This window comes from Pecten maximus, chromosome 15 (assembly GCF_902652985.1).
Source record: "Pecten maximus chromosome 15, xPecMax1.1, whole genome shotgun sequence".
NCBI classification, from domain to species: domain Eukaryota; kingdom Metazoa; phylum Mollusca; class Bivalvia; order Pectinida; family Pectinidae; genus Pecten; species Pecten maximus.
This window is the reverse complement of record NC_047029.1, coordinates 33123151-33134057: the sequence shown is the minus strand read 5'-3', so window position 1 is coordinate 33134057 and position 10907 is coordinate 33123151. Positions and strand designations below refer to the sequence as shown.

General features: G+C 38.1%; 1 long non-coding RNA gene across 1 annotated transcript; it reads right to left on the bottom strand.

The window, feature by feature from the left end:
• Nucleotides 1-8612: 8612 nt before the first annotated feature.
• Nucleotides 8613-9688, bottom strand: LOC117344372. The gene is made up of 2 exons (XR_004536165.1): nt 9335-9688; nt 8613-8814 (listed from the first exon to the last, which is right to left on the bottom strand). It is a non-coding gene; the product is annotated as an uncharacterized LOC117344372 (long non-coding RNA).
• Between the last annotated feature and the right edge of the window lie 1219 nt (nt 9689-10907).

The window sequence follows — 10907 nt, the reverse complement described above, 5'->3', positions numbered from 1 at the left end:
CTATTTCTGAGAAAGTACTAAAGGGATCTTTCTCAAATTTCATATGTAGGCTTCCCTTGGTGCCTAGTTGTGCATATTGCATTTTGAGACCAATCGGAAAACAACATGGCCGACAGGCAGCCATCTTGGATTTTGATAATTGAAGTTTGTTATCGCTATTTCTGAGAAAGTACTGAAGGGATCTTTCTCAAATTTCATATGTAGGTTCCCCTTGGTGCCTAGTTATGCATATTGCATTTTGAGACCTATCGGAAAACAACATGGCCGACAGGCAGCCATCTTAGATTTTGACAATTGAAGTTTGTTATCGCTATTTCTCAGAAAGTAATGAAGGGATCTTTCTCAAATTTTCATATGTAGGTTCCCCTGGGTGCCTAGTTATTCATGTTGCTTTTTGAGACTAATCGTAAAACAACATGGCCGACAGGCAGCCATCTTAGATTTTGACAATTGAAACTTGTTATCGCTATTTCTAAGAAAGTGCTGAAGGGATCTTTCTCAAATTTCATATGTAGGTTCCCCTGGGTGCCTAGTTATTCATATTGCATTTTGAGACCAATCGGAAAACAACATGGCCGACAGGCAGCCATCTTGGATTTTGACATTTGAAGTTTGTTATCGCTATTTTTCAGAAAGTACTGAAGGGATCTTTCTCAAACATTTTTGTAAGTTCCCCTTGGTCTGTAGTTCTGCATATTGCATCTTGGGACCAATAGGAAAACAACATGGCCGACAGGCAACCATTTTGGATTTTGAAAATTGAAGTTTGTTATCGCTATTTATCAGAAATTGCTGAAGGGATCTTTCTGAAATTTCATTTGTAGGTTGCCCTCTGTGCCTAGTTATGCCTATTGGATTTTGAGACCAGTCAGAAAACAACCTGCCCGACAGGTAGCCATCTTGTATTTTGACAATTGAAGTTTGTTATTGCTATTTTACAGAAGGTACTGAAGGGATCTTTCTCAAATTTCATATGTAGGTTCCCCTTGGTCCCTGGTGTTGCATTTTGGGACCAATCCGAAAACAACAGACAGCCATTATCGCTAAATCTTAAATTTTTTATAGAGGTTCCCCTTGTTTGAAAAGTACTAGAGGGCTGTTTCTGAATTTACACAGATTAGTAAGACTTAGAGGAAGGGAAAAGTAGAGAAAAGATCAATCTGACATGGAACCTATAAAGATCATTCAATGGTGGGCGCCAAGATCCCTCTGGGATCTCTTGTGACAATTGAAGTTTGTTATCGCTATTTCTCAGGAAGTACTGAAGGGATCTTTTTCAAATTTCATTTGTTGGTTCCCCTTGGTGCCTAGTTAAGCATATTGCATTTTGAGACCAATCCAAAAACAACATGGCCGACAGGCAGCCATCTTGGATTTTGACAATTGAAGTTTGTTATCGCTATTTCTCGGAAAGTACTGAAGGGATCTTTCTCAAATTTCATATGTAGGTTCCCCTTGGTGCCTAGTTATGCATATCGCATTTTGAGACCTATCCAAAAACAACATGGCCGACAGGCAGCCATCTTGGATTTTGACAATTGAAGTTTGTTATCGCTATTTCTCAGGAAGTACTGAAGGGATCTTTTTCAAATTTCATTTGTTGGTTCCCCTTAGTGCCTAGTTAAGCATATTGTATTTTGAGACCAATCCAAAAACAACATGGCCGACAGGCAGCCATCTTGGATTTTGGCAATTGAAGTTTGTTATCGCTATTTCTCAGGAAGTACTGAAGGGATCTTTTTCAAATTTCATATGTTGGTTCCCCTTGGTGCCTAGTTAAGCATATTGCATTTTGAGACCAATCCAAAAACAACATGGCCGACAGGCAGCCATCTCTTGGATTTTGACAATTGAAGTTTGTTATTGCTATTTCTCATAAAGGACTGAAGGAATCTTTCTCAAATTTCATATATAGGTTCCCCTTGGTGCCTAGTTATGCATATTGCATATTGAGACCAATCGGTAAACAACATGGCCGACCGGCAGCCATCTTGGATTTTGACAATTGAGTTTGTTATCGCTATTTCTGAGAAAGCAATGAAGGGATCTTTCTCAAATTTCATATGTAGGTTCCCCTCGATGCCTAGTTATGCATATTGCATTTTGAGACCAATCGGAAAACAACATGACCGACAGGCAGCCATCTTGGATTTTGACAATTGAAGTTTGTTATCGCTATTTCTCAGAAAGTACTGAAGGGATCTTGCTCAAAATTTTTTGTAAGTTCCCCTTGGTCTGTTGTTCTGCATATTGCATCTTGGGACTTATAGGAAAACAACATGGCCGACAGGCAGCCACCTTGGATTTTGACAATTGAAGTTTGTCATAGCTATTTATCAGAAATTGCTGAAGGGATCTTTCTGAAATTTCATTTGTAGGTTGCCCTCTGTGCCTAGTTATGCATATTGGATTTTGAGACCAGTCAGATAACAACCTGGCTGACAGGCAGCCATCTTGGATTTTGACAATTGAAGTTTGTTATCGCTATTTTACAGAAGGTACTGAAGGGATCTTTCTCAAATTTCATATATAGGTTCCCCTTGGTCCCTGGTGTTGCATTTTGGGACCAATCCGAAAACAACATGGCCGACAGACAGCCATTATCGCTAAATCTTAAATTTTATATATAGGTTCCCCTTGTTTGAAAAGTACTAGAGGGCTGTTTCTGAATTTACACAGATTAGTAAGACTTAAAGGAAGGGAAAAGTAGGGAAAAGATCAATCTGACATGGAACCTATAAAGATCATTCAATGGTGGGCGCCAAGATCCCTCTAGGATCTCTTGTTATAAGATAGAATATATTTCAACATTACTGTTAACAAAGATAGTATCTTTATTGGAAGCTATAAATTCCAGCGAATCTACTGATATATGAAGATCTATATTTTTCATGTCATTATTATATAAAGGGACTTTTAAATTACCAGGCTTTTTTTAACCTGAAGTAAAGATCTAGGAAAAACGGATGGATGCCCTGCAGGTAGGGCGTAAGAATTGTACCTGCTGCCCCCATTGCATGATCGTAAGAGGCGACTAAATTTGGGATCTTATCTTTTCTCTTCGTCCTTAACAACTTTCTTCTTCCTAACGTCTCCCTTGACACTGCCTCACTTTTGGCCTTTAGTTGAGCGTTCGCCCCTGTGAGGAAGGCTTTGGGTTCTGTCCCCTAGCCGAGACATACCAGAGTCTTTAAAAATGGTAGTTGCTACTCCTGCTTAGCGCTCAGAATATTTGGAGTGGGACGACTGGTTTGCCCGTTGTCAGTATAATGTGACCGGGTGGGGTGTGCTGCTGGGTGTCTTCGGCAGTATGCTTCAGTGAGGTAGCACTTTAAATCGGCAAAAGTTCCGGCCTATCACAAGGAGACTTTACACGAACATACCGCAGCCTCCCAAAACACACACACGCACTCACCACACACATGCATGTCGCACGCACGGGAGGCCGTCCTTAAATGACCTTAGATGTTAATAGGACGTTAAACTAAATAAACCAAACCAAAGGATGGTGTTGCAGGCCGAAGACTATGGCACGGGAAGGATGTCATAATTAAATATTTTTGCCTAGGCAAAAATAAAATATTTCCTAGGCAAAATTATTTCTGCCTAGCCAAAAAATCGAATATTGCTTAGGCAAAATTATTTTTACTTGGGCAGAAATATTTTTGCCTAGGCAATATTCGATTTCTGCCTAGGCAAAAACAATTTTGCCTTGGCAAAAATATTTAATTATGACATCCTTCCCGCGCCATAGAAGACACGCAACAGGATACCCACCCCGGTCACAGACTCACGTGATACTGTCAATGGGCGAACCAGTCCTGCCACTCCCATAAGGTTAAACGCCAAGTAGTAGTAACTACGATTGTATAGACTCTGCTATGTATCGGCCAAAACCCAACGCCTTCCTTACAGGGGCGAGCGCTCATTAGAAGGCCAACAGTCAGGCAGTGTCAAGCGAGACATTAGGAAGAAGAAAGTTGTTTGGAAAGAAGAGGTCATGCAATGAGGGCAGCAGATACAGGGCAGTGAAACGTATACCTTGAAATTGTGAACTTCTAATAATTCGTGAAAAATATCAGGCACACTCGTAAAGTATATTTGGTATTACTGAAGACACTTGGATATCCTCTGTATTTTCCAAGGGTGAAAGATATTTTGGTTTTTATTTTTCTATAAAAAATATACCAGGTAAGCTTTTAATTTGTCCCCACTGGCGTTTGTAAGCAGTGAAAATAGCAGAAAAACTCAGCATTGAAGCCTGCATGTACTACTTCATAATGGATATACCAATTATAGTGTACATTTATGTTTTCATTTTTAAGCATATCATATTACAGGAGTTATTTGCTTAACAAAAAAATTACCCATGGCCAGGCAATCTTTCTGTAGTGTGCTACCTATATATGACTGCCAGATAATAAAGCAATCATCCAGAAATCTGATAAAATTCTGATAACCAAGAACCAGAGCAGCATAAGTAGGGGTTACCTTTATGCCCATGGCAGTTCTTTCATGTTGCTGGTAATTATCGAAATAAAATACATTTCTTTTAAATACAATTTCAAAAGCTTCTACAATAAATTTATTATTTACTTGATAATTAATAGTATTTGGATGTTTTTCCATCCAGAATTTTCCGACTTTCAAACATGTCCCGTAGGGATGTAAGTATATGAACTAACCGCATCAAATGAAATTAATTAATTAATTTCTTGGCGAAACCTTTTGGTAACCTTGTTAAAAATTCAACCATTTTAAACAAAACTGGGTACATTTGAACTAAGTGGTGTTAGAATTATAAAAAGAATGACTTAAACGCTGGGTCACACTATTTGGACAACCGATGATCGGTCTGAAATCGTCAGGACAATGTACAATAATATACTCATAAGTTGTGTTTTTATATTGCATTTGTAATAAGACTATTTTGAAATGGATTTTTAGCAAGCCAAAAAAATATTAAGTTCTCAATGAGAAATAAGTTAGATAATCTATTTCTTCCTCGTGAAGTTTGCCGCCTTCTCCATTGGCCAAATTGGATATTTGTTTGAACATTTGTTCATCCATTTCCGAAATACATTCAATAAAGATTCCTAGATAACAGTTAATTTACCTTGCTAGCGTTATAATCGGTGTCTATGACAACAACAGCCCCGCCCTTATCGCCCTCCTTAATAATGATTAATCTGTGTTTAGCTAAATGTCTTATACTTTTCTATTATAAGAAAAAACACTTTAACAGGAAGTGGGTGCTCTTTTTAATCTAGATAAAAAAAACATCTTCACATTTAGGTGGATTATATTTTGACCACTTTTTCACTGGTGATAGCATCATCATTTTGTGTAAATATTTGTCCTTAAATCGTAACTGTCTACATAATCTGTCTAGAATATCCTCGAGTATATGTAGTGCTATCTTTGGTGACCGATACTGGCGATGACGATGAACTTTCTAACTTCTTCCTTGGTCACAGTACCCTCTTAGAAACAATCGGTGTTCAGGTCTTGGTTGGTGTTTCAGTTTCTCTACGATTTGCCGTTCATAGTAATCGAAGATTTAGGCCTTGGTTATGGTGTTCTGATTGCAATACAGTCTATAAAAATATCGAAATACAGTCCTGTGCTTCCTGGTATTGGTTGTTCAGTATCCCGTTTGGCTGTTGCACTGGGTTTCTTTTCATTTTGTGTTTTTGTTTTGTCGCATTCGTGTGTGATTTCTGAGACCAACCGATTTATCTCCATATCTGTCTACACAGTTTCTGTACCATTCTTCTTCCCCATATATTAGCAGAAGGATCCTCTTCCAATGCCGGTATCTTATTTTGACATAACTGCATCCGCAACAGATGGTTCAAAATTCCCTTTTTACATGTTATTTATATCAAATCACGCATGTTCTCAACAAATTAAAATAATATCTCGCTCTATTCCTTAGCACTTTGATATCCGCCTCTGTTTGTAAAAGGCATTGTCTTCCTCCGCCTCCTTCGAATGTCCTTTAGTCGGAATTTCTGAGGTATTAAGGGTATTTCCTGACCCAGCCAAGCGGTTTATATCGCTGGTACGCCTGTTGTTAGTATAATGTGATCGGGTGGGGTGTCCTGCTGGGTGTTGTCGCACGCACGGCGGCCATCCTTAAATGACTTAAGCTGTTGATAGTATGTTAAACAAATAAAACAAAACCAAATCGCTGCCGTATTGATGTTCTAAAGGGACATTTAAACAGCGAATTCAGTCAAACCAGTGCTATCTTACAAGCCTATAAATTTCTATTATGGTGCAGTTAAACAGAAATAAATTATTTAACTTTTAGTTTGTTTCATGGTAATTGTGGTACTTGCTGTTGACTTGTAATTTCTTAAAGAGGCTTGCCCGCAGAGAGATCAGAAAAATTGGCTAATAGAAAAAGATTTTTTACACATGACAGATTGTTGGAATTGTTGAGTTTTTCATTTTATTTTCCTTATAAAACGCTGAAAAGTGATATTAAAACCTCATTTTTAAATATTATTTATTTAATCGCAACCCGCAATAAGTCCCCGCTATAAAGTGGAGTCTAATTTGATTGACACATCAAAGAAACAAGCACGTGCACAGTGCCGCACAGTGATAACTTCAAAGGCAGCGCCGATTTACAAAGAAGATTTGCCGTTATATTCCATACATTTCCCTCTCAGGTTGAGTTTTAAAACGTCTTTTAAATACATATTCTGTAATTGTTTTCAAGAAATAAAGTCGGAAAGCCTCTAATTTTGTCACATAGAAACGTGTACTGAAGTTTATTTAGTGATCGGAGATGTGCCGTTTACCGGTCCGTCTGCGGGTAAGCCTCTTTAAGCTGTTTTAAAATTTCAACAAAACATGCTAAAAATGCATGTTTCAGGGGACATAATTAGCTCATTTGTATCGCACATATTGCACGAAATAGTCATGTCATATTGTTCACAAGTGTCTAAAACACAAAACAGGAGCATTGATTTGACAAGATGACTCCCTTTATGTCATTTTTGTGTGATATTACTCACAGCCACCATTTGCATTTCAAGGTCAAAACACATTGTAAGTGTTTATACGTACATAAAGTCATATCCGGTCAAACAAATGCTCCTACCGTGTGTTATAGATACTTGTGAGCACATCAGCTATTTTTCAGGTTTAGTTATTTGTGTGATATAGAATTATTCCATGCTACATCCAATCACAAAGTAACTATATAGAAAAGAAGTATTAGCATCTACAACAAATTACTGGTGATTTTAAGAAATTACATGTCCAAACAACATATTGTTTTTCAGAACGATAACATTTAAGTTTTGAGCTTCAGCACGCTTCTTCTGATGAAATCTTTGTCCTGTGTAAAAAGATCACTTGTAGGAGTATAATCCCACTGCATGTTAATCGTAGGCGACTAAAAAGTGTGCCCCCTGAAGAAACGGGAATTTTATTAAGGAGTCGTTGAAGAAACCAACATAAATCTACTGCCCCGTTACGACGATTTGGATCTTAAATCATTCTTTCCTTTTCTTACAGCACTTTGCTTCCCTCTAGGTGTCTCCTTGGCACCCGTAGTTACATGACCCTGGCTGTTGGTGTCTCCTTGGCACCCGTAGTTACATGACCCTGGCTGTTGGTGTCTCCTTGGCACCCGTAGTTACATGACCCTGGCTGTTGGTGTCTCCTTTGCACCCGTAGTTACGTGACCCTAGCTGTTGGTGCCTCCTTGGCACCCGTAGTTACATGACCATACAATGTAGCTGTTGGTGTCTCCTTGGCATCCGTAGTTACATGACCCTAGCTGTTGCGAGGACATCAAATACCAGAAAAATATAGAAAACAAAAGTTATGAGCATGCAATTTGTCATATCTAAGGGGTTGCCAGAGAAATATTTTACAGCTGGAAGACAAAACCAATCTTGTCCATCTTTTCATTCAAAGTTTATGTCTAGAATACAGACAATACGATGAATCTTTAAAAAGTTAATTAACGACTCAAGCATATGATGTCAGCTTTTGTGTGAATATCAAATATCGACCAAACAAGTAATTAAACAAGCATGTGACATAAAGCACCCTTTTTTAATTAAATTTTCTTTGTTGATCTTTATTTGGTGTTTTGTTAAGGATCCTTTCTCATCGCGATTGTGCTTGGCCTCTCAAATATAATTAATACCTATATAAGGAGTTTTGGTACGTAATATTTTTTGTGCAGCAACAGGTTATCAACAATATATATATTTTGCTTCAATATCACTAAATGCACTATTAGTCCGGTGGCTTTGGGAACATTGCTACTTCAAGATTTTGCCACTGGACCTTATTTTACTCGGACGTCGTCGAGAACACCCTTGTTGGTAATTGTATTTAATTGACCACAATCTTACGACCAAGTAGAAACAAAGATGAACACAGCATTTTGTTTTTGTTTTGTAAATTCCATTTAATTTTCTAATATAATACCGGGTATCGTCCCAGTTCAATCACTGTCGGACTCTGAGCTGTCCGACACACCAAGCACCTTTAGCAGTTTCGGGGTTTTTTTGTAATAAATTTGTGGTATTCTTTTTGGTTTTTCATCATGATCCCACCGAGCGTCTCTTTTTTCTTTTTGTTTTTTTTTCTTTTCCTATCTCTTTATTGGCTTTTTTAGGAACAGGAGGACCATCTTCTTCACTGGAGCTCAGCTCCATGGCCACCTTGTGGCGCGTTATCGCCATGTGTCCCGAAGGACCGGGAACCAGCACTTCAAATGATTCAGAAGGTTTTTTTGGCCGTGTGCTTTGTTTCCAAAGCCCGAATTTCCCCAGTTCTAACCTGTAAGCAGAAAAGCATATTTGTAAGAATACTTATAACAAGATAGTCCATAGGAAGCTTGGCGCCAACTATTTTCTTCCATGAAAGATTGGAAACAAGAATTGTTTAAGGACGAAGGGACAGACGGACAAGGGGCACGGACGAATGGCGATTTGAATAGCCAACCATATGATGATATATTTAGTGGCAAACAACATTTGAAGCATGTATGGAAAGTGTACGTCTTCATTACTCATACATGCGTAAACAAATGTCGACTTTCCTAGTTCACTACAATTATTTCTATAAATATTTAGATACATGTATACACGGAAACACAGAACAAGAGGCCCAGAGGGCCTGCATCACCACGGTAAATGATCATCTTGAGGGCCGCCCCTGGTACGCCAGGATATGGGATAAGCTCACATTGATCCTTCGGACTAGGTGAGCTAACGTTAACAATGATTAAATTAAATGGGATTTGCTAACGTTAACGTTCGTTCATTTATTCAAACAACCAATCAGAAATTAATTTTACCGAATATTAGCATCCTCTGAACCGTCCTTCAATAGTTTGGATAACCTTGTGGACAACCTTTCCCTCAACTGTTTGATTGTAGACTCTCTGTATAGCCGTTGCGCTGGTAAGTGGAGGGTGCTGGTGTTCCCTTGAATTTCTTCAAGGATTTCCCCCCAAGCGCATGGGTGTGATTGGTACGCTCGCAATAAAAGGAGAACCTCTTGTTGAGTAATTGCAATATTCCTGTTTTTGCGCTTTCCCAAGAGGGTGTTCACTGTAAAATATTATTTATTTGTTATTTTTTTTTAATTTTATTTTATTGACATTTAACACATACTATAATTATACATGTATATTTAATTATTTGATAACACTTGTATGTCTCCACATATATAATAAAAAAAAAACTTGCATCAAGTCCCTGGACTGATCAATTCTACACGTACACTTACTGGGGTGTTACACGTGACCGTGCGTGACTGTGTCGACGACCGTGAGCTGAATATTACACGAATACGTATTCACTGATACAACGGGGAAAAGGTAAATATGGAGGGGAAAATTATACATACATGAATATTAAGTAAAATGTATTTATATTGCATTGATAAAATATATGTGTACCGATAAATACCTTCGCTCTTGCTTTCTGCCATCTTCCACGTGGTACATGAAATAGTAGTTATAATCGGGTCGCAAACCAAGCAAAATGTATGGAAGACCAATGATATCAGTTCGTTTACGGTTATTTATCATGCGGCGTCCCGTCATAACTAGAAGACAATTTACATGTTTAATACCGTTTTTATACAATTTATATGTTTTAAATCTTTTAATATACCCCCCTCCCCAGCCGGTTAATATTTGATTTACCAGGTCAGTATAGCAACATATTGACCTCATCAAATTGATAAGTATACATGCAATGTAGATTTTTCACAAGATTACAATGATGAAACATATATAAAAAATGTCCCTGAAGACGTCACAATATTTGAAGTTGCATTTTTTAATAAATTAATAATTAGTTTGTTCAAGTAAATGACCTTGGTCTACCCTCAAGGTCAAATGGATCCAATAATTACAGGAATGGAACCAAATTTGTACAGAGCGTTACTTGCTGTGCTGACGTTACAGCCGCCCAACGTTGAGGATTTTACTCGTCTCCTTTGTGTTTTGTTCACGATTATATTACACATACCACCTTCTCCAATGGTTAACATTAGATACAGGCTTTTTGGTAGCATAGAGAACTCCTGGATGGGTCGAGACGTATTCTCGGTCTTTGCTGAGCACCCATACGATTTTTTTGAAGTTTCGGGTGAAATGCCAGAGACATGCTTAGAAATGCTTAGGGATATCATGCCTGCTTTACTTCGAGACTCTAATCACGAGCACACTCTATCTCCGAGAAACAGGTTACTGCTGTTTCTGATCTGGTTGCGTTCATATCCCACTTTGTCATTTTTATCCTTAATGTTTGAATTTCCTCTTCCACTGTTGCTGAAGAACTTAATAAAATGAGAAATATTATGTGGAATGTATATGCGGATGGAGTGGTATGGCCATCACGACAGGAATGGCGTGACAT